At 37.2% G+C, this 25,558-nt stretch overlaps 1 pseudogene; it reads right to left on the bottom strand.

The window, feature by feature from the left end:
* Window positions 1–10,907: 10,907 nt before the first annotated feature.
* On the bottom strand, window positions 10,908–11,471 carry LOC149145223 (protein DMP3-like; annotated as a pseudogene).
* Between the last annotated feature and the right edge of the window lie 14,087 nt (window positions 11,472–25,558).

Raw genomic sequence — 25,558 nt, 5'->3', positions numbered from 1 at the left:
ATTCATAGAGAGACTTCACTCATTGGTCGCTCTTTGAAATTTATTGTTACAACAACTAGGTAATCAGGTTGTGTTTTGTTTAGGAGAAATGGCTTCTCAACAATGATTTTTTTAGTGGGGTTTGTTTCAAGTATTGTTAGAAGTGCTTTAAATATCTAGTGTTCTATCTATATATGATCATATTTACTTCATATGTTGTCTATTTTCCCTCTCATTGTTCATATATATATATATATATATATATATATATATATATATATATATAGATATATATTATTTCAACTTTTCTTTGTGAATACAATGTTGTATTTTTATATTGATTTCCTCTAGTAGTTATTGATCTGTCTGTTACTTGCATGAAAATTGTTATATTGGTTTTGAAATTGTGAACAAGAGTATCTCCCCTAGGTCGGTGGCTAACCTAGAATAACAGAGAGACAAGAAACCCAATGCTTTTCCTTAAAGTAAATAGATGACAGAGTGAGGCCTACCTAGAATCCTTTGCACACTTCACTCCTTATTTAGCTTGGAAGCTCCAATTCCATCTTTGTATGCCAAAATTAGAACCTCCATAGTCAAATAACACAAGCTAATAAATTACGAGATCTATGAAGTATCATATAAGTACTTCATTCAATAGATAAACATGGTATTGGATTATATGAAATGATAACATAAAATATAGGAAAAAAACAAATTCTTTGCACTAATCTAAATGGAAGGAGATTACAACCATAAGTAGCAATTGGAATTGTAGAAGAGCTCATCTAAGTTGTTGACTTGAACTTTCCTTGTCGCAATATGCACCTCCAATCACCATAAATTAATGAGATGATGACCATTCACTACAACAATGTAAGTGCATAATCACTCTCGAAAAGCAACCACCAACCACATAGAAGGTTGGGAATATATAGAGAAGGAAGGTAAGTTGCGAGTTGTTATCCATTTAAGAATCTAGGGTAAGAGATCTACCTTTGATGGAGGAATAGGGTCAAAGTATAAGTGGTGAAAAACCTAAAGTAGGGAAAGATAGGATCTGAATGTTTTATCCAAGGTAAGTAGTTGAAACAACTTCTGGAAACTCCTAGAAGGGGACGCTTATGGAATCCCAATCATTCTCTTGGATTTCTAGAACCAACACAAGTGAAAAGGGGAGTAACATGCTGGTGACCAACGGAGGCCATAATGGAGAAACCTGCTGGTGAACACAACCCAGTAGTCTTACAGGGACTGTTGGTCCTGAAACTTGTCCACATGAAGTAGTTTAGGTATGAAATTATGGGGGATGAAGGGAGCATGCTTAGGGATTTGTGAAAGATGACGACAATGGGGAATAGAACGATGATTGATCCAATTAGGAGGCTCACTAATTAGATGTGGAAAAATGGCCTATAACAAATATGAGAGACTGAGCTGAATGGTGTACTGAGTATTTTTGACCTACTTGATTGTGTGAGTTGCAAAGAAATCCAAGTTGTATGGCTTCCTAGGGATTGTTTCCCTTGTAGGCCATTATAGGTTTGTATTTTTTTGTTTCCTATATTGAGCTATAATTTAACATTTCTTTGATCATGATCTTGTTGTTTGTTTTAGTGTGATAAACCATTGTTCATTTCTTTCGTTTTCAAAGCCTTAATTTTGAGATTTTGAGTTCTTATCATTTCTCTTGCTTTGGCATTTTGAGAATGTCTATTTTTTTTGTAGGTTGTTTAGTAGAACTTTTAGTTATATTGATTTCGGGGGTATAAAAATATCATCGATATTTATTGTGAGGTTCTCGATGATCACTTAGAAAAAGAAATAAATTCTCTACAATTGCATAGCTAGATTTTTATTGAAATGGAAGTGAATTTTCACTTGTCATTTAGTTTGAATTTTGAAATTCTATTGAGTCACTTTCAAACCATATTATTTACATTCAGTACCCCTAAGTAATCAATTACAAAACAAAAAGCGTTAATAAAATCAATTAGACATTTTTAGTTTAAGCACACCAACATTACCTTAGGGTTGTAGAGCTTGAAGTAGGACTAGAGGGAACACACTTCAATGATACGAAACTAAAACTAGCTTCACTAGTGAGAGGAAGTCCTTTTTCACAACATATGCTTACCAAAAATCTCCTCTTAAACATAGGTTAATAATTGTGTTACATCATAAACCTGTGGAGTGACATCCACACTCTTATGATTTTGGTGTTAACTAAATTATGCAATTACAAGGGGATCTCTTTGAAATTCATATAGATATCTTTAAGAAATTTCTCAAGAGGTTTCAGGCTTAGATACCCTTCCTATTCACATGGTTTACATTACATATGTTCTACCGATTGTTTAGTGGTAAGGTGGTTACCATAGTTTCCTATATTATAAGGATCTTAACTAGGTGACGGTGGGTGGGATGTCCACATCATAGCTGAGGCATATGTCAATCACCATATCAATGCTCCTAGAGGGTGTCACTCATCCCCTCTAAGGTCACTTGCACTATTCAAGGTTGATATAGGGCGGTTGGGGTAACTACATTTCTAGCCCTTTTGTAGTCCAAGGTCCTTGGGGATTCAATCACCTCAAGCATATTTGCTTTTAAGAGGTGCCATCTTACTTGGTTTTCCTATTGAATCTCTTAGGGATTTTATAGTGCATGTTGTTTTTTCTGAGTCTAATTAGCTATAGGAGTGTCGAAAATAAATAAATTAAACAAGCATATATTACTCATGGCTAGCTAAACTATTCATGATTCTCAAATATTTTGAAACCTTTCTCATGAAGAAGAGGGCCTATGACCATAGGGACATATAAAAACTCCATTATTTGAGGTCCTAGATCAAGATAGAGTTGGGAGGGATATTCTTTGTTTTAGAGGAAACGTCGAGGTCATTCGTGAATTCATAAATGAAATTCCACCACCACATGTTAACGCTACCTTTAAATAACCATCTCTATGCCATACTTGTATAGTTGAGTGCATGTTTCATAAACCCTTTTTAGTTGTTCTCTCATCAAAGGTCTTGTGAGAGTGGTTCCTTTTGCATGGATGAAATGAGTCCCTTATCATCATCCACATCAAGAGTATCTTTAATGTTGTATTCTTTACCATTGATCAGTGTGATAGGGCCCACTCCTTCAATTTTAACAACAACTTTCTCCCCACTTTGGATTATCCAACTAGTTCTTCTACAACCTTAACAAAATTTCTAAGTTCCTCTATATCCCTACCTCTATCAAGCGTTTCATTTGGAATGGTTGTAAGCCTGATTCAACCCATGGGAGTTAGGTTAATTCCACATAGTTCATCTATCCTTATAGTCATGATCTATAAAATGAGTCAATCGTCATCAAGAAACTTATTACAAGGCACTGCATTTGTCCCTAGTTAGTTTTGGGAAAGAAATGTTTTTCAAAGGAAATTTTAATCCTTGTGGTAATTTCATGTTATGAGTAAGGCCATTCTTTAGAGGCTTTCATTCCTTTTCAGGGGTTAATTTACCTCGGGGAAATAAAACTACGAGTGCCACTATGTCCATGAGTTTTCATGATGGTGCTTTTGTAACGGGAGGTATTTCTTCTAATGTTGAGTATAATTCCATCAAAAACCATGATTTTTTGAGTTCGTTTGTTTATAGCGTAAATATCCCTAGGGGAAATAATCCTTTCACCATGACAACTAGTTTGGGGCTCAATAATTCGAGTCTAGTAACCCTTTTGGCTAATCATCATCTTCTATATACTATCCTATGGGGGGATTACAAAGCCCAGTTAGGGGTTCTTGTTTACATTCAGATATGTTCAATCAACATCAACATATATTTCAAGTGTCACTTGACTTGCTAGACATTGAAAAATTAACAAACAACTCCATATTCCATAATCCTTAGTGGCCTACAGTAGATGAGAAATTTATGTATGATATCCTCAGTTTGAAGGAAATTCACGAGAGAACCTAGCCACACATATGACCACCTATCATTTATGGTGTTATTCTAATTCCTTTGTCGTCGATTCTTTGAGGTTGTGACTATTCCAAAGAACCCTTACTCAAGACGTGGAAAAAATGGTATATTGATTTAGATACGGCATATTATGGTGGTTATGGTTCCTTGGAATGAAAGTTTCTAAACCAATTTTAGTTATCTTAATGGAAAGAGGTTAGATTTAATACCTTGTCTAGCTTTGAGGAAGAGACCTATACTCATATCTATAATCTCACACATGAGTGGAGGTGAATAAAATGATTGATTAGGACCAAGATTCGTAAATAATTTATTAAATATTTCTTTAACCAATCCTTGGTACCACTGATTGCTAAGGATGGTAATATGGTTGAGTCGACTAGTTAGGAGCGTGAAATTTTACATTTCAAAATTCTTTACTTGATCTTCTCCCAGTCGATCACTCTATAATATAGTATTCCTTATTCTCCTTTTCCTTCAACTAATGCAAAATTACCTAAACTATGAGAATATTGAGATGTTATAATTAGTTCCATGTGTTTTGATGTTGTGAGCCATTAAACTACTCAATTGGAGAAACTGATCATTACTTTGCAAGCCCCTACAACTGCTTCAAACTCTCAACAAGTCATATATTCTAAGAAAATTATTAATATTTATATATTGGAGTCCACATAACCTTAGAATGATTATTTACCTAATCAGAAGAGGAATAATAATAAATAAAAAAATACTTCTAAACTTGCTAGAGAGACTCAAAAACCGTAACCCAATCAAAGTGGAGGCACGAATTAGTGACAGTGAAAGGTGAAATTCCGCTGTAAGATGCGCGAGAGGATCATTTAACTTATGAGTGGCAAAGGATGGATGATATTCATCAATTCTTTCACAACCAACAACTACTCGAAAAAATGATTGTTTTAACATATAGGTTTCCCGCCCAAAACTTACCAGCAAATGCTTGCACAACCTCTTCAACCTCAACCTAGGGACACGAGAGGATAAAATTTTCATGAAGGTTTTTCACCTATTGTTATGTGCAAAGAGAAACTCAACATGTCTAAGAGAGCTAAGTTTTATGAGACTTTCAATTCCACTTCTTCTTGTATAAACATAATCATCCACATTACACGTAATGGATTTCTCAAATTAGATAAGCTTTTGGACCAAGAATTTCACCCACCTAGGATTGTTCTCTAAAAGTTGACACACAATGTGAATGTGAGGGCTTCCCAACACTACAATATTTTTTAGCTTTTGGCCCAATCTCCCTATGCCATAGCCACCTTGGAGGTTAAGCAAAGCTAACCTATGCAAAACACAATATTATTTACCACTATTGTGGGGTTGATCCCTTGGAGTAAAATTTGATCACATTTGATCTTGATTCCAATTAATTTATATTCTCCCATTAGGTCACTTTCTAGATCTTGGTGTGCATCTATATTTGAGATGTGTGCCTCACTCTTATGCATGAAGGTTCTTCCACCTAAATGATAGTCTCATCATACTAAAAAGAAATTGATTCTCCATCACTCATTCAGTTATGTACTATGATTCAAGCCCTTAGTGGTCATACTTTCTACTTCAAGGTGTTCTTCCATAATTTTTCATCGACCTAGAGGGAAAAATTGTTACCATTGATGTATAAATCATTGATTCTCAGTTAGACTATAGCTTGTTTCTTCATTCTAGTTAGTTCTATGCTATGGCTACTTTCATGTGATCGATATTTCGCGTTCCTATCTCTCCCCATGAAGGTAAAATTTCTGATACTGATTATCTTGATGATTGTATTCCAATCACCAAATTTACCATTCTGGGCACTATTATGGCATTTATTAGAGATAAACCTCTAGCTTATGATAGTCTCGGTAAAAGATTATCTAAAAACCCATCACCTATAGGTATCTTTCATATATCGTCACTCAATGTTCCATCAATAGTTGTTTCTACCATGCACATGATATTTTCTATCACAGAACATATCCCATTCATCACTTGATCCTTAGGTGGTTTCATCTTCTTTGGATCTATACTTTTATGTTGAACATGTACTAGTTGTATTAGAATATATTTTTATTTAGGTGGTCTTGTTAGCACCACATTTTAGTTAGAAAATCCATCCTAATTTGGAATATGATTAGAATTCATTTCCCATATGGACGTCACTCTACCTATTCCACATGACTCCCTCAACAACATGTTCCCTTCTCATCAAGTCATAATGGAAGTCATGGATTTCATTGTAATTCAAGGGGTATTATGCTTCCATTCATGGAAGTATCACCCATAGACCAAGTGAAGTCTTGGATTTGTAGTCATGAAGTTGCCACCGCATTGTCTAATGCAAAAACCCCTATTAATGAGTGCCTTTTTTTGCCACTGGGTCTTAATAACCATTGTCAAGGAATTGCATTAGCTCATGACACCACTCACCCTTTATTTCATCAAGTTATTCCTAATAACATTATGGTTTTAGGCTTTCCTTGGCATGATCACACTTTAGGAATGTGGAAATTCAAGTTTATGTGGCATTGCCATGACATGGTGCAAGATGATGCCAAAAACATCCCATGAGTTTATACACATCCATAGCAACCCTTGGTTTGTGCTAGACGATGAGAATTACATAACATAACATATTGGATTGTGTTATGCATTGTGCATATATAATCTATTTTTGGTTTGGCATGTGATGTGAGCATTTTTTATTTTTCAGTTTGGGTTTTTTCTAGTTTGATTCTTACAATGCTTGGTGCTTGATTTTATCTTGTCATTCAAGTACTCTTGGCTCATAATAGGAACACGACAGTCAATTATATGATCATGAAATTCTACACGACATGGCTTTGAATTCAAAGTCATAAGAAACAGTCAAACATAACGTACATAGTACACCATATATGTTAAAAATTAGAAAAATAAATTAGAAAACTCAAAAAATAAATCATATTTGTCATTTTTTTTCCCAATCCATGTTTTATTTCTTTCATTATGTCATTTAGCCATGGGTGTAGTCTTCGTAGATGATTATTGTACGATAGGGTTGTGCCATTACTATGGACATTAGGTGGATTTTTCCTAAACCTAACATATAGGGGTAGGTATTTCCCTACCATTTTTTGTTTTAGTATTGACAATCATTGCCACCATATTCCCATCAACTTGCAACATTAACCATTATATATTCGTGTGTCGTATCTTTCAGGTAAATCCTTCATTCACATGGATTCCATAATTTAACACCTCTTTTCCATGTTATTGTCCATTTTATATCCTTTAATCACTGTTGGAAACTAACTTTTGAACTACCATGACTCTAAATTTGAGTCTCGTTTCCTCTTTCTTGTTATCTTATGGAAATACCCCAAGAGAATTCCACTACTTCTTCTACTTTGTGATATTTGTTATGCATTTCCTTACTTGTTTATATCTATTGATATGCCTTGCTATCACTTTTATCATTGCAATCATGATATTTGTGGACTTATTGGTAGCATTCACTTAATGTTTTTATCCTTGCTAGAGGAACCACTACTATAATTTATTTTCCTTGTCATCTTCTTCACCTTTCATAGGGTGGTTCCATCAACTCTGATGAAGTTAATATCTTTATACCACTCGTTCCTCTAGGGCCAACTTCCTTTTTATTCTTCTCATTCTTGTTAAACACTTTAGAGTATCGCGCATCCCTTTAACTCTTTCTTGGGATCTTTAAAACCTTAGAAACAAGTCACCTTGTTTTGAGCATTCTACTATCTCTTCTTTGAGATTGTTAAAAAATGAAGAATATACCTTATTGAGTATCCTTTTATATATTTTTTGGGATCTTTAAAATTGAATGAAAAAGGAATGATCAAGCGTACTTGTCTTCTCTTTCATCTTTGTTAAACCATGAAGAAGATACCAACTAATAAAAAGAGAAAGGAGGTAAATAATTTTGTTTATTCTATCATTCACAATGGAATATGTTTCCCTTAAACATATCACTTATGTGGAATAATATATTATATTTGGGTTCTAGATTTCCCAAGAGCCATGCCATACATATGACAGTTTTTACTTCTTCGGTTGGTTACTCTTATAGTCACAATGGAGAATGCTTCAATCCCATGTCCATTATTGCATGGTACCTTGTGCTACTCATTAGTTAATGTTTGCAAGTCCATTTTGTGTCATGTTGTTACATGTTGAAGGGGAAGTTTAAACCTTAGGTAGTCATCTACAGTTCTTGTTGATATTTTGTGTTGGTCATCCTTGTGTCAATTGTACTTCGTGACTTCATCTATTTACATCATCTCTTGGTCTATTTCACGTCAATTGTTGGGGGATACATTAAGGCCCTCCTTTAGTAGTCTTCTCTTATCAAATTCAAATCATTATCGAGGAGCCATATCTAGGAACCATCAATACTTTGGAGCTTACATACTTAAGTGGCAGACTTCCTCACAATCGATAATCGGTTTACCTCATTAATTCCCGATTAATTGAGTTTGCAAGTGTCCGACATTATCTCACTTATACTTATGTATTTTCTTTGTATATAACATTTTTTCAAATTCATCATTATCATGATTAAACTTAATAAATTCTCATAGTCTAACTTTTTTCAAAACTATGAAATAAAAAATTATTGATTATAGTTTGACAAATATTGTATAGACAAAATAAATTTTATTGTAATAATAATTATATATAGTAGCTATCCCCGATGGGTTTGATGAGCATCGCGGATACCAGGATGTGTGGTTTATGGTGACAAATGCCTGGAAGCTATTGTGGATGTCGGTCACCTCAATCTTGCATCGCATTAGTAGTACGACGGAAGTTAAGATGGAGCGTGAAAAGTTTCAGTCATTTGCGTTGGGATTGAAAGCTTGGTATTATGTTGGTGTTCTATTGTTCGAGGGTTCAACTCTGGTGGTCTTAATGATTTCTTTGGCTGGTGCCCTGTCTAGGAATGGTGGTTGTTTTGTAGTTGACACCTCCTCCTTAGCCTCCAGGTCATAAAAATGATAAGTTCCCTTTCTTGTGTGTGGTTTCCTTCCTTTTTCAGAGGTTTTAGCTCATTGTGTTTACTTAATACATTGTCCCTTGAGCCTTCTCATGTGTGCCTAATTAATTATGTTCATGGATTCCTTTTGTGTTTATGGGAGATTGCATTTATCTTTTCAACTGGTCTTCTTCTGGGGTCTTGTCTTTTTGTAGATTCTATGTGGCTGCTCGTGACCCACTGCTAGGTAAACATTTATTTGGGCTGGCGGGGGGATATTTTTCTTAAGGGGTTTAAGGCAGCTGGTTATCATGGGGCTTTGTTACTACTGTGTTGATGGTTAGACATCATGTCGCCTGGTCTGAATCTTTGTTTCTTGTAGTTATTTTTGTCAGAGGCATTAGTAATCCTTTGGTCTTCTTCAAGTGTTTCTTAGTTGTAGTTTCATTTACAATTCCTGTTGGTGGAGACAGTGGGTTGATGGTTCCTCGTCATCAAAATCGAAAATTTGGGTGTGACAGTTGCTTTGTTGTGCATTTTGGTGAGTTGTGTAGTAATGCTGTTAGCTGGTGCTCCTAGATCTGTTATAGTGCGACCTATGTCGTGCAATTCTCACTCCACGCCCCAATCAAAAGGAATTTCGGCCAGCCAGCTAGAACCACCAGTAGCATGGGTCGAGTGGTCTTGGGGACTCGTGGGGGCTAGGGCGGCTTGAATGTAGCGTGAGGTAGGCAAGCAACGAGGATAGGGAAGTTGGGCAATATGACACGTAGGGGCAACGCTTGTGGACACGGTAAGAAGCATTGGCCTGGGGGGTAGGGGTTGCTAGTTGTTAAGACTTGGGCGAGCCTATCATGGAGTGCTTGGAAAGTCATGGTAAGGCTAGGAAGGAAGAACATGATGTAGTCATTGCTACACTAGGTGGAAAAGCTGGAGTCATTGATGGCTCATTTCAAGTAGCACATCCAATGCCCTTACCGTCCCCCTCCTCATCCCGGATAATCCTGCATCTATTACCTTTGATGACTGAGCATGGTTATAGGTGTTCTACTTGTCTTATTTGTATTTTGGTGCTTTTGGCCTCCTAATTTCTGGACAGTTTCTCTAGTTGTATTTCTGTTTATATGTCATATGCTGCTAGCGGTAGTGAGAAAACGTGGTCAGGGTGAGACTACCCGCAATTTGACATCGATGTACTTATTTTTTTATGAATGAATAAAACCTTCATTTACAAAGAAAGAAAGAAAGAAAGAAAGAAAAAAAAAATGATACAATATAGAGGTAATTACACTATTAATTTAAACTTTTAATTCATCGTATATTTGATAAATAAGTGTATTGTTATTTGCTAAATGTTATCTCATAAAGTATACAAAATCAATTTTGAAAACCTTTGATAGGTAATGAATATTTCACACTTTATAATTTACTATTGATTTAGTTAAAACATAATGGTAAGTAATTTATTTTGTAAATTAAAATTTGAATGAAAAATTAAATAAATTATATTATATAATTTTATTAATAATAAAATGATCAATAAACCATCTAAATTGAAAATTTAAGGCATATAAATAACACTTAATAACACGTTTATGAACTGTAAAAACAAAAGATTATTATATTAAAGCTAATCTCTCCGATTACTAAGCTTATTATCAGAAAAATGCATATTCAATGTGCTGTCTAAATTCAAATTAAAAAATATTTGTTGATATCTTAAGTTTAAGCGGTGTAACATCGAATCCATTCGTACATTTTAAACATCGAAAAATCACAAATTCAACCTTGAAAATCGTACCTCTCACAAAGTTAAACAGCATAGTCGAAAATAAAAGCTATTAAGTAGACATCACTATCACCCATAACGAAACAGGCATTATTTGCCCCTAATACACTTCGACCATGAAACCAGCAAACACTTCACCATAATAAACTTTACCCTCGAATATCATGTCATTTTGTTGTAACGGGATGACTGATCGCTTGCTTATTAGACGGAAATATAATGAACACAGCACTGATGACCTGTCTTATAGCCAAAGGTAGAGCTTGAACCCACTAATTTATGCTACTTTGAGCCGAGGCATAGAAACACTGAACCACGTTTTTGTCTGAGAGAGACACAAAAGCGAACACCAGAACAGCCAGACCCGCTGCCAGAAAATCCTTCAATCCAATCCTATAGTTGGATGCGTTCGAAGGCTTAGCTTTACTGCCAACGGTCACCAACCTATTTGTGGTTGCGATCCCATAATGGACTTTGCCATTTTTGTCTGTGAAGGTATCTGTGAACGAGAGAATGAAGCATACAATTCCTAGAATGCCGAGACAAATTCCCACCAAAATCTTATTGCCCTTTCCACAGTCCCCATTTTTTGAGAGAAGATTGGATAGCATTTGAAATACGAAAACAACACCCGTGGGCAGCATTTTTGCAGTATTAGATACACACGATAAAGAGTAACTGATAACATTCGTCGTGGTGGTCTCGTTGTCACTAGTGCTCGAAAACCCCATGTTTCGGCTTGTTGTTTATATTATTAGCTTCCCAATAATAATTCGAAAGATCTCCAAGTTCTCCAACAAGAATGCTACATAGATCTTTGTGTTGTGCTCACCGGTAGAAGGATGATCCAGGGCTCCCCATGTGTTTCGTGCATGTGCTTAAATCTAGCGATGTGTATGTTTACTAACACTTGTGGGTTTTGGTGTAACGGCAATTGTGATTCCAACAAGTGGTATCGCAGCCAAAGGTCTCGAGTTCGAAACACACCTTGCTCGCGTTGGGGGGAGATTGTTGTGCTCCCCGTTAATGGCAGTGTAGAAGGATGATCCAACGCTCCCCGTGTGTTTCACGACATGTGCTTAAATCTAGCTAGAATCCAATGCTCAATCTAGCTAGAATCCAATGCTCATGTGCTTAGCTCATGTGCTTAAATCTAGCTAGAAGGATGATCCCTGTGTGTTTCACAGCATGTGCTTAAATCTAGGGATACCTGTGGGTTTTGGTGTAAATGTGCTTAAATCTAGCTAGAATCCAATGCTCAATCTAGGTAGAATCCAATGCTCATGTGCTTAGCTCATGTGCTTAAATCTAGCTAGAAGGATGATCCCCGTGTGTTTCACAGCATGTGCTTAAATCTAGGGATACATGTGGGTTTTGGTGTCAATGTGCTTAAATCTAGTTAGAATCCAATGCTCAATCTAGCTAGAATCCAATGCTCATGTGCTTAGCTCATGTGCTTAATTCTAGCTAGAAGGATGATCCCCGTGTGTTTCACAGCATGTGCTTAAATCTAGGGATACCTGTGGGTTTTGGTGTAAAATCTAGCTAGAATCCAACGCTCATGTGCTTAGCTCATATGCTTAAATCTAGCTAGAAGGATGATGCCCGTGTGTTTCACGGCATGTGCTTAAATCTAGGGATACCTGTGGGTTTTGGTGTAAAATCTAGCTAGAATCCAATGCTCATGTGCTTAGCTCATGTGCTTAAATCTAGGTAGAAGGATGATCCCCGTCGTGTGTTGCACGGCATGTGCTTAAATATAGTGATACCTATGGGTTTTGGTGTAACAGAAATCGTGACTCCAACACTTTGATATTGCAACAATAAAGATCGAAATATCTAGGCAAGTCGGATATTTGCTTCTTGACAAACACTGTTCTTGTGCATCAATATTGCCTATTTTTATGAAAACTCAAACGCAGGAGAGTCTTCTTGTAATGAAATGGGTGAGATATTTACGTGGGGATCATAGCCACGCAATTAGTTCATCTGTTTTTATTTGCCATATATATTGCCCCTTATGGCCATCGCTCAACTTTTCAAATTTGACTATGATGGCCTGCAAGAATTCGAAAGTCCTTGTGCACATTGGGTTCGCGTATGTCTTCCCTGATCAGTTACTATCTTCACTAATTCGCAATTCACTAATTCATTTTATTTTTCTGAATTTTTCCACTCAATCAAGAAGATATGCTATTAGGTTGTCCGAATTTCTTTGATGGACAAATGCATGTTCAATACGTTGAGGACAAAATGTAACAGTACAACTTTCACTAGAACAGGTGTTGAATTGAATTCCGTAATCACATATTCTGTTTATTTAACCAGTGGAAATTGAAAAAACCAGTTCATTAAAATGCACTTCAACTGTTTTTATGGTTGAACGATGAGTAGATGAGAACCTTTGACAATCTTCGTACAGTGGACTGACCGTTACATAAAAGTATAATTATAAAGTTCCAATTGGAATTCGATACAACATTATAAGAATTTGAATCAAAATTTTTTAATTTGGAAAAAATTATATATATATATATATATATATATATATATATATATATATATATATATATAGATATAGATATAGATATAGATATAGATATAGATATAGATATAGATATAGATATAGATAGATGATGATGATGATAACGATAGTTAACATCCGCTGAGACCAAATATTGGTCTATCGAACCTAAAGAAACAAATTATTTATTTTGATTTAAGATTTTATTCCTATGCTTAAAAATCTTGGAGAGAAGCCTCCCAACCTCATTATAATTTTGACATAGTAAAAGGCTTGGAAGGATAGTGTCACGCCCTCAGGCTGGCGGTAGTCTTTCAACTGCGCCTGGTGAGGTGCGGCACCACCGAACACTTTCTTTTCACCAATACTTATGTTCGTAGACTACACCTAACCACTTACTCCTACTCAGTTTGTGTTTCGCAATCAAGTATTATTAATGTTTCCTTTATACCAATGAACACCCATACACATTCATTAACATCAGCAAGTATACATGAAGAACACAATTGCACAGTATAAAGGGAAGGGCAACTCCCTGAACAGTGAGTCTGCCCAATAATATATTATACAGTCTTTTACAAGTTACAAGCTTTACAAGTATACTTGGAAACACCAAGTTTCATACAGCCCAATTTACAATCTTCGGCAAAACTCGGTTGCCCAGCTCGTCGGCACCTCAGCACGGTCGCCGCACGACTCACCAACCCTTCGTTCACCTTGTCGCACAATCGTGTTGCTTGCCCAACTTGGGCACGCGTCCAAGTCGACACACACGGGTGCCTCTGCACGAGTCGCACCTCCATTCACAACCTCAACTCTTCACCAAAAGTCACACCATGCACACTTGCATGACGAACGAGCGCTCACTCAAGTCACCCAAAAACCCGTGCCAAGTCATCACAGAAACCAGGCGCTCCTTCGCACAACCCGGGTGCCACACACCTGTGCACGCCCTACTCCAACCGGTGGGCGCTCCTCTATGTGCGAAAACCTTCGTGCAGCCTTGCCCAAGAATCAACGCATCTCCTAAACTGTGCCTTCTTCTTGCTGCGTCCACCTCTAGATATGTGCACTTCTTTTACATGAGCGATGTTGCTTGTTGAGCGATGGTGCGATGGTTGAAATGACTCTAACGCACCTCCAATATATATGAGCGGCAGGGTGAGGTCGCAACTACCCAGCTGACCTTCCCACGCCCTCAACCTTCATCGCAAATGCTTCTAAACGTGAGTCAGCCTTCCTCCAAACATTCCCAAGTAAGTTCGGCCTTACTTCATTCGATAGTCGGCCCGTGGGTGCTCCTCCACGCTCCGACGCCCATATAAATAGTCCGCCCAACCTTCCACTCACTTTAACTTCTTTGCACGCCTAGGTCGAGCTCACACTTCATGCGGGAGTGCGACCAAGGACTGCAGGTCCTTACATCCTCCTCCACCTAAAGTCGTTGTCGTCCTCAAGAACATACCATCCTGATAGCCATCCACTAAGATCAACAATGTCTATCTCATCCTCGGTCCATGATGTCAACTCCTCCACATACTGCAAACATCCCTGCAACATATGTAGAACTCCCATCTCCATCATGTGTTGTCCTTATCCTGTGAACTGTCATCCTCGTCTGCCTAATGCCAACATCTCTCCGTGCACTTTCGGACACCATGTTTGAACTAGTTGGGTAGCTAATCTAATTGTCACGCTCATGTCATGAGAGTGAACATCCTTATGCCTTCACCAATCTATCTCGGATTCTGCCAAATCCCGGACTCACCAAGAATCTCACCCACACTTAGGTCCATGGAAACTCCATCCCATTTGAAACATGTCATGATGCTTGATGCCAAGCCATCCCTGCACCATCTGTCATACCTACTCAACCTGTTTTAAGAACTCACTGCCATAAGAAGCTAACAATGAGCCCCATCTTCTCTCCCATCTAAGAAGATGTGGAGGGAGTACAGCCTGAAGGCTCACCCTCACTAATCAACTCAATCCATCTGTCAGGATCGTCTATCTCCATCCTCTGTAGATAAGTGACCCGATCCTCCTCCTAGACATTCAGCCTCACATGTGCCTCATCATCATCATCATCCTTGACCACTTCTAGCCTTCTTGATAAATCTAAGATACTATCTGAAAGAGTCCTATTAACTAATGACCACTCGGTAAGCTTTGTCTCAACCATGGACAACTGCTTACTCATATCTTCCATCCGCTTCTCATCCTCCATTTGCATCACTGCCAACTTACAATCAGGTCTTGTCACTCCAATGGTTGGTACACCAATGGGTACATCTTCCCTTCCATCGTAAATATATAGCCTCTTCAAATGTGGAACAATCATAGCATAGAATTGTTTCATGAATTCCATTCCTAGCATAGCTTCATAGTCATCTATCTGCACTATAGTGAAGTCGACCTTCCCTATCCATTCACCAAGTGTTGTGTCCACCTTTTCAGCTACACCAAGAACATTATCAAGAGGAGAATTGACTGTCTTCATCTGTGCCTTCACTAGTACAAATTTCAGCCCAATTCTTCTCGCAGTATCTTCTCCCATGAAGTTGTGAGAGGCCCCACTATCCACCATACTGACTATATCAGCACCTCCAACCTTCATCCGAACATACTCCAACTCGTTCCTCTCAGGATCTCTCTGAGAGATCACCTCTGTAGCAGCAGCAGCACCAAGTATCTGCATCATCCCCACAGAAGCTTCTTCATTTTTTGCATTAGATTGTGCAATCGCAACCACTTTCGATCTAGAAGAACAATTCTTCACCGTGTTTGGTTCAGCGCATATCCAACACTTCAAGGCTTTCTTTGTCTTCAACTTATCATCCGATTTCGAAGCATCCTCTTTCTTTTTCTCTTTAGGCTTATCAAACTTCTTCTTCCTACCATCAAAAGTCTCATCATAATGCTCCACCAACCTGTCCACAGCAGCAAAAGCTTCCTCAAGTGTTATAATCCTCTGCCTCTTCACTTCATTGCATGCCCAAGGCTTCAACCCAATAATGAAATTGAACACCTTGTCCCTCTTCACCATGTTAGGAAGTTCCAGAATCGCACTTGCAAACTCGCGTTGATATGTCTGAAGGTCCCCTGTCTGCTTTATGAACTTTATCTTCATCCTTGCTTCCCATGTTTCATCCTAGGGACTAAAATGGGTCTGCAAAGCTTTCTTCATCTCATCCCACGAAGTAATGTCACTAGCACTACCATTGGCAATTTGATCCATCCTCCTTTGCCACCACATCTTAGCATCCTTTGTCAAGAATTGAGCAGCTACCTTGACCTTCGTCTCATCATCAGATAGACCCAATCGTTCCAAGTATTGCTCCATGTCCCATAGAAAGTTGCCAAGAGTCTTTGCACTCCTTGTACCATGGTAAGATTCCAGTTCATTGACTTTCACATGAGGCACTCCTCCACCTGAGTTATGCCTCACGACCTTCTCCAAAGCCGCGATCTCATCTCTGGCTTCGACAAGAGATTTCTGCAAGCCCACGATCTCTGCAAGACCCCAATCTCTTGCCTCTTCAACCTCCTTGACCCTTACTTCAAGTTGTGTACACATAAGATCAATGTACTCGTGTTGAGTCCGGAGTTCCTCGAGCTCTTCTCTCATCTTCGAATTGGCCTCTTGATCCCTCTCGATCAAGTCCATCTTCTTAGTCCAGAAGGCTTCCATGTCCTCCATCTTCTCCAACACCTTTTCAAGGAATCCCATAGTAGTATCCTTCGCACCGTGACTAAACCCAGCCTGAGATTCAGTTGCCATTGCTAACAACTTCCTTCTTCTTTGCAATCTAGTTTCGACCATCCAACAGCTTCACCAAGATGTCTGCAACCTGAACCAGCCCTTGTTCCACTTGTGTGAAATAGATTCCTTCTCCTGCAAGTATCTGCTTCACTATCTCCAATTTCCAAGTGTATCCGCACCTGCACTTCGTCACGAGCAACCTGCTCTAACACTGGCTCCAACCGAGCTCTGATACCAACTTCACCTTAGTGGAGTTGTGTAGCAGCTTTAACCTTCAATGCATGAATCAACTGCTCTGATACTAAATATCATGCCCCCAGGCTGGCAGTAGTCTTTCAACCGCGCTTGGCAAGGTGTGGCACCACCAAACACTTTCTTTTCACCAATACTTATGTTCGTGGACTACGCCTAACCACTTACTCCTACATAGTTTGTTTTTCGCAGCCAAGTATTATTAATGTTTCCTTTATACCAATGAACACCCATACACATTCATTAACATCACCAATTATACATGAAGAACACAATTGCATAGTATAAAGGGAGGGGCAACTCCTTGAACAATGAATATGCCCATTAATATATTATACAGTGTTTTACAAGTTACAAGCTTTACAAGTATACTTGGAAACCCTAGTTTCATACTTAGCCAAATTTACAATCTTCAGCAAAACTCGGTTGCCCAGCTCGTCGGCACCTCGTCACGGTCGCTGCACGACTCACCAACTCTTTGTTCACCTTGTCGCACGATCGTGTTGCTTGCCCAACTTGGGTGCGCCTCCAAGTTGCCACACACGAGCGCCTCTGCACAAGTCACACCTCCATTCACAATCTCAACACTTCACCAAAAGTCACACCATGCACAGTTGCACGACGGGCGGGCGCTCACTCGAGTCACCCAAAAACCCGTGCCAAGTCGTCGCACAAACCGGGCACTCCTTCGCACAACCTAGGCGCCACACACCCATACACGCCCTACTCCAACCGGTGGGCGCTCCTTTACTCGCGCCCTTCACCCAAACCAAGATCTGTGTTCACCTTCGTGCAGCCTTGCCCAAGAACGGGCGCATCTCCTAAACTCCGTCTTCTTCTTGCTGCGTCCACCTCTAGATATGCGCACTTCTTTTACATGAGCAAAGTTTCTTGTTGAGCGATGGTGCGATGGTTGAAATGACTCCAACGCACCTCCAATATATATGAGAGGCAAGGCGAGGTCGCAACTGCCCAGCCGACCTGCCTATGCCCTCAACCTTCATTGCAAATGCTTCTAAACGTGAGTCGACCTTCCTCCAAACGCTCCCAAGTAAGGTCGGCCTTACTTCATTCGATGGTCGGCCCGTGGGTGCTCCTCCACGCTCCGACGCCCATATAAATAGTCTGCCCAACCTTCCATACACTTTAACATCTTCGCAGATCTAGGTCGAGCTTGCACCTCATGCCGGAGTGCGACCAAGGACTGCGGGTCTTTATAGTCAGTATTGTAATAGACATAGTGAAACTAAGATCTTATGCGGTTGTACGCAGGGCACTCTAAGAGGAAGTGGTTTTCATCCTCGATGTTCCTATTCTCACATATATGGCAGATCCTTTCCATCCATGGCGTTTTAGGAAGTGCCCAATGACCTGTTTGACTATGGAGCTCATGAGAATTCGTTCTAATCTTTGCTATATTAATTTTCTTCTTTGAGCTAGTTAAAATAGAGAGATTCTTTTGATCTTCTAGGGTGGGGTTGATGACTTTCTTATAATAACTTAAATTTTTTTTAGTGGCTAAATTTTTCTCACACCACATTTTTTTTTTGAACTTAGAAGTAACAATATCTTTAATATATGTATATATTCTACCAATTTAAATAATTCCAGATAATATAACAATTTTATAACTATAATTTAACAAAAAAAATCTACATTTTCTTTTTCTGCCAAAAAAATAAACTTAAAGTGATTTTCTAGATTCAAAACTTATTTCTCCAAAATCTTTAGGTAACATAGAAATACAAAAATCATTTTATTAATTTAAAATTTGTTAAAATAAAAGATTATCAAAATAAGAAACAAAGCAAAAATTTTCAAACTTGAAATTTATTTCTAAATAAAGACCTCTCTTCAAATTCCAAGGTCTTTAAGTAACAGAGAAATACAAAAATCATTTTATTAATTTAAAATTTGTCAAAATAAAAATTAATCAAAATGAGAAAGAAAGCAAAAATTAAAATTAAAAATTTGAAAAGTTGAAAATTATTTCTAAATAAAGACATCTCTTCAAATTGTAAAAATAAGAAAAATAAGAAAAATAAGAAAGAAAATTAAAAATAAAAATTTTAAAACTTGAAAATTATTTTTAAATAAATACAAGTTTTAAAATTTTCAAGTTTTACGTTAAGTTAGATGTTAGCTCCTTGTTAATGGTCGTGTAGAAGGTAAAAGTTCTTGTGTGTTTCCTGGCGTGTGCTCAAATCTAGTGATGTGTTTGTTTACTAACACCTGCGGATTTTGGTGTAACGGCAATTGTGACTCCAACATTAAAGGTACTCGAAGAGAATACTCCTTGTAAAACAGTTTTACGTTACGAGTAATGGACGTGCTGGAATGAACAACACCATGGACGAATCGAATTTTATTGAATAATTCGCCATTCGAATCGTATTGACGAATCTCCGATTTTTTTCTCCTGATTCGGCCGAATCTGGTAGCTATGCATAAAAGATGTTCCGAAAGTGTGAAACTCCAAGCGTGTAGATTATCACTCAGGAACTCATGAACGTTGAAGGAGAGTAAGATGGGTCTGTCAAAGTCCTTGTCACCCCCAACGATCCTTTCGAACTGAAGCCCGAAGAGCGGCTTAACTATTCAAACTGGTTTAACTATTCCACTTTTTTGCTCTTTTTTAGTTTCATATTTTTCAGGCAGCTTTTAACTTTGTGAAATCCTAATGTTTTTGAAATTTTGTACACACTGAATCCGTTATATATTCAAAAGTATATATTTAAAAGTAATTTGAATGGTAAGAAATCTCAATGTTATCACAAATTATATGATTAAATTAAAAGATTTCTTATTTTTTAATAATTATTTAATAATAAATGTAAAAGAATATGGAAATGTTTCTAGTTCATCTTTGGCAGATTATAAATTTAGTTAAATTAATCAAATTGAAAAGAACAATAACGTTAAAGAATTATTAATTTTGTAATTTATTATTTCAATTTATTTTAATTATCAATTTGGTTTTATGTTAATTTAGATTTATGGAGTGGACAGAATTTTTTATTTTTATTTTTAATTTTAAAAGAGGTTTGTATAGATGTGATCCCTTTAACTTGATAATATTCTCAATTAGCATGAATATAGACAGATTTACTTATTAGTTGTAAAAATAATTCAAAATTTGCAATTTCTAATGAAATCCGACTGAAATCAATATACACGAGTTTCTTTTGCTAAATTTTACGAAAGGAAAATTCATAATATAAACAGATGGAATCATTCAATCACAATGAACAATGTTTTTTTATTAGGGAACCCAACTAAGAAAATCCTCTCCAATGTTTGTATTAAATTAGATGAAAGCAATGCCCTATTACAATGACAACTTCAATGTTTCAAGCTGAACCTGCACTACAATACTATTCACCTCCTTCTAAATCTTCTCCGCCGAATACTCAAGCAAAATAGACCTCCTACTTCCTTCTATTTCTTTGTAGAATTTTTTGCTCCTAAAAATAGAGAAGCTCATATTTCCTTGCACAAATCCAAAGAGACTTAGCTCACGTGCTCAATGCAAACTCGTCAAACTCTATACCGTCACTAGTATACATAATGATTAGAATTATGTTTATCTCCTCCACTCCATTAGGCAATTCAAATTGCATGTATGACTAGGATTATTTTTTAGTAAATTGACCAGTTAACTAAGAAATCAATGAGGTAACAAGAGTTACAACTACTCAACTGAAATCATACTAACTATATACTATATACTGACTATATTCTAGACTAGAGCTCAGATAATTGAGTTTCACTAAATATAACTGCATAGCTAAATCTTAGTAATCAACTGATGCACAACTCTACTTATTGCCTACCAACTGAAATTGGATGACTTAACTGAGTGATTTGGCCATGTCACTCTTGGTAAGTGCAACAAGTCATCCCGCTAAATTGGAAATTGGAATTTCTCCATTTGACTAAGGCACAAATCAATTGAAACATTTTCTTGCTAAAATTTCACATTAATTGTAATTATAACTAGACTTATTAATTTAATGTCTTTTAATATATCATAGTTTAGTATTATTTAATTTGATTGATAATTATAATTATTAAGTATTAATACTTGATTTAACTTCATTTTATTTAGACTAAGCCAAAATGTTTAACAATACTTTACAACATCTCTACTATAATCTTTTGAAATGTTCGCCATTTGGTTTGCTAGATTTTGAATAAATGATAATTGGGTCTATTGTTAAGGCACTCTTTTTGATTCGGACTTATGCATGAACGAAATAGAATATAGATATAAACATAAACACAGAAATGCAAGAGAAATAGAACTTCATTTCATTAATATCAAAGAACTGAAATCTGATTACATATAGGATAAAAATAAATTATCTGATCTATCAAAAGAGATGTGGTAGGTTATCTATCACAAGAGATGTGGTGGCTACATGCCTCTAAACTGTGTTACAATGAGGCTTGAAGGGCTATTTACTAGCAATTGCACTAGATGTTGCAATAGAAACGCCGTAAGGCAATATCATATAGCACTAATTAATGTTTCTTTGAGAATTGTTGAAAGACAAAAAAATATCAAGAAAAGGCAATGATCGTATTACCATGAAATCTCAATGCAATTGTCAAAATATGAACCAAACTTTATTAAATCAACTGAGTAGCTTACAGGTGTGAAACACCACCTGTAAGACTGCCTCTATAGAACATGCTCTGCCCTCCATTGATTACATGAGGAATATATATAACAAACACACATTTAGGGAAGTTGAACAGAATCCTAGAAAATAGGAACAAAATCCTAATCTAGGTTTCAGTTTGAACTGTTTCTCTATTAAGCGAGTTCTACATTAATCTCAACACCCCCCACCCTTAATGGAGAAATGGATTCATAGATATGCCTAACACTTCCCTAAACAACTCAAATTTGATTCTACCAAGAGGTTTGGTAAGAATATCAGCAACATTGTCACAACTATTACAATACTCAATATGGATTTCTTTTGACTGAACTTTCTCCCTAACAAAATGAAAGTCTGTATCAATATGCTTTCTGTTCTTATGAAATATTGGATTATTTGCAAGTTTGATGGAGCTCTAGTTGTTGCATTTGATCTCTGTTGCAACTTTATGTTCTTCTCCAGCATCAAGGAGAAGTCTCCTCAACCAAATTGCTTCACATGTTGTTGCACACATAGCTTGATATTCAGATTTCATAGAAGAAAAGGATATTGTGTTCTGCTTTTTGTTGCTCCATGTAATGACCCCAGATCCAGTGTTGAATGCATAGCCTGTTATGGATCGCCTTTCATCTACATTTCCAGCCCAATCAGAGTCTAAAAACCCTATCAATCTAACATCACACAAATCGATATAAATAATACCAAAATCTAAGGTTCCCTGGAGATGCCTCAAAACACCTTTTGTTGCAACCCAATGGCTCTCAAGAGGCTTTGACATAAATTGGCTCAATGCACTAACTGCATAAGCCAAATCAGGGCTAGTTGTAGTCAAGTAGATTAGACTCCCAACTAGTTGTCTATACAAGTCACATTTTCCTCCTTAGATCCATCATCATTCTGAAGTTTTAAATTTTGTTATAAAGGTACTGCTACAGATTTGCACTGATCCATTCTGAACTTCTCGAGTAAGCTCCTGACATACTTACTTTGTGAGAGAAAAGGTTGTCCAGAATCCCTCCAGACTTCCAAACCTAAACATTAATGTAGCTCTCCAAGGTATTTCATCTCAAAGACTTGTGACATCTGATCCTTGATTTCTTTAATGAGATTATCAACATTCCCTGTAATGATTAGATCATCTACATATAAAGAAACCAAAACAATCTTTCCCTCTTTATCAAACATGGTATAAAGATTAGGGTCATTTTTGCTCCTTTTATAACCATGTTGCATGAAAAATGAATCAATTTTGTCATACCATGACCTGGGTGCCTGCTTTAGTCCATACAACACTTTCTTCAACCTGCAAACTAAATGTTCTCCCCCCTGTTTGACAAACCACTCATGTTGCATTAAGTAGACTTCTTTTCTTAAGTCCCCATTTAAAAATGCAGATTTAACATCTAGCTGGTGAATCATCCAATGTTGTTTAGTAGCTAAAGCAATTACCATTCTAATTATATTAAGTTTATCTACAGGGGCAAATGTTTCATCATAATCTATGCCTTCTTATTGTGAATACCCCTTTGCAACCAACCTAGCTTTATACTTATCTATGCTCCCATCTGCTTTAAATTTAGGCTTATACAACCATTTGCATCCTATGGCTTGTTTTCCTTTAGGTAGTTTAACTAAATCCCAAGTTTTGTTTTTGAGAATTGATTCATATTCCTCTTCCATAGCAGCCATCCATTCACTATATTGACTAGCTTCTTTATAACTAGAGGGTTTAACAACACTCATCATACTAGTTATAGAAGCGTTTTCCCTATATCTTGCTGGCAACTGAGCTTTCCTACCTTATATCCTGAGTGGTGGGGTAGCTTTAAACCTTATCTGATCATCATTTTCTGGACTTTACTTAACAACTACATCATCGTCTTTCCCTTCTTGTTGCTGCTACTACTATTCCATCTGCTCATTGTTGTCACCTGATTCATCACTTCCTTCTTCCACCAACAGGGGCACATGCCAATCTTCATGAGCACTCTCACGGATTCCATCATTAACCTGCTCATGAAACACTACATCTCTGCTCGCAAAAATTTTATGAGGAGAGGGATTAAACAGTTTGTAAGCCTTAAACTCTGTAAAATACCCCAAAAAATATATTTGATGGCCTTTGAATCTAGTTTCGTTCTATCATCCTTTGGAACATGGGCAAAGGCTTTACTACAAAAAACTCTCAAATGCTTAACTGCAGGCTTATAACCAAATAAAGCTTCAAAATGAGTATTGAAATATAAACTTCTTATTAGACTCCTATTCTTTAGATATACTACAATATTAATCGCTTCAGCCCAAAAGCCGTTAGAAAGATTTTTACCTTTTAACATACTGCGAGCACACTCCACAAGGGTTCTATTTTTCCTCTCTACAACCTGATTTTATTGAGGAGTGTGGGGTACTGTAAAACTACTGATGTATCCCATTATCTTTGCAGTATTTGATAGAAGCTTTCTTATACTCTCCCCCTTAATCCGAGTGGAAAATATTGATGCTTTTACCTGTATGATTTTCAACCATACTTCTGAACTCCTTGAAGTATTAGAAACTGTTGGTCTTCTTCCTAAGGAAATACACCCAAGTAAATCTAGTATAGTCATCAATAAATAGTAAAAAATAGTATGCACCGCCTAACGATCTTGTCTGCATAGGCCCGCATAAATCTGTGTGTACTAGCTTGAGTATATCTCTCTTCCTTCTATCAACATTCATAGGAAATTCATCTTTGTGCAACTTTCTGAGTGCACATGCATCATAGTCAAATGAATAGGTTTCAAAACAGAAAGACCTTCGACCATACCTCTTTTCTGTAATAGCAGCAGATCATTGAAGTTAATATGGCCAAACCTTTGGTGCCATAAGTGTTATAGACATTTTTGTGCCTCGCGTCAAGGAGCAGGGAATGTCGATAATTACAGGGATCCTCAGTCCCTAAACATGTTGTTCTTACCCCTAAAAGAACAAGGTCATCAATCAACAGCACTTCCAATCAGTTCTCCACCTGAAAACACTTCAGAACAGGCTTATTTTGGATCATGTCAGCTGCTTAACTGAGCTTCTGCGCTGTATTGCAATTGTCCCACTCTGTACCTGCGCTGGAAGTCAAAAACAATGAAGGCTACCTGCGCTGGGCGAGATTGGCCAAGTGGCACAGTCATCCTGCAAGGTGTCATTTGCCCAGGAAGCTTCCAAACTGACACTTGTGTCATGAGATTCGCCCTGTGATGAGTAAGAGGTACTTGATCACCATGTGTAAGCAAGGATCTCCAAGTGGACACAGGAACTGAAGATTAACTGAAGATGGAGAGGACACTAGTCAGCTATATGCCAGCCTCCAGCTGACTCATCCTTTCCTCTTCCCTCCTATATATAGAGCTCTTCTATGAGGTCTAGGGAGGCTGGAATTTTGTTTAAGCAAGGAAGTGCTGTTGGTATACTGCCAGGATTATTGGGTGATTGTTTTACTAGAGGTGAAGAAGAGAGTTCTTGCTGCCGAGGAGGTGCTGCTGGATTGGGGCCAACATCATTGGTTGTAACTTCCTCTGGAACCCTGTTACTTTCTATCAATAAAGTTTGCATGTTCTTCTATATACTTGTTTTACATAG

The sequence above is a fragment of the Pinus tabuliformis genome, chromosome X (assembly GCF_031772625.1).
Source record: "Pinus tabuliformis cultivar Carrire ecotype Pingquan chromosome X, CPIR1, whole genome shotgun sequence".
In the NCBI taxonomy this organism is placed as follows: Eukaryota; Viridiplantae; Streptophyta; class Pinopsida; order Pinales; family Pinaceae; genus Pinus; species Pinus tabuliformis.
This window is presented reverse-complemented; position numbering and strand designations above follow the sequence as displayed.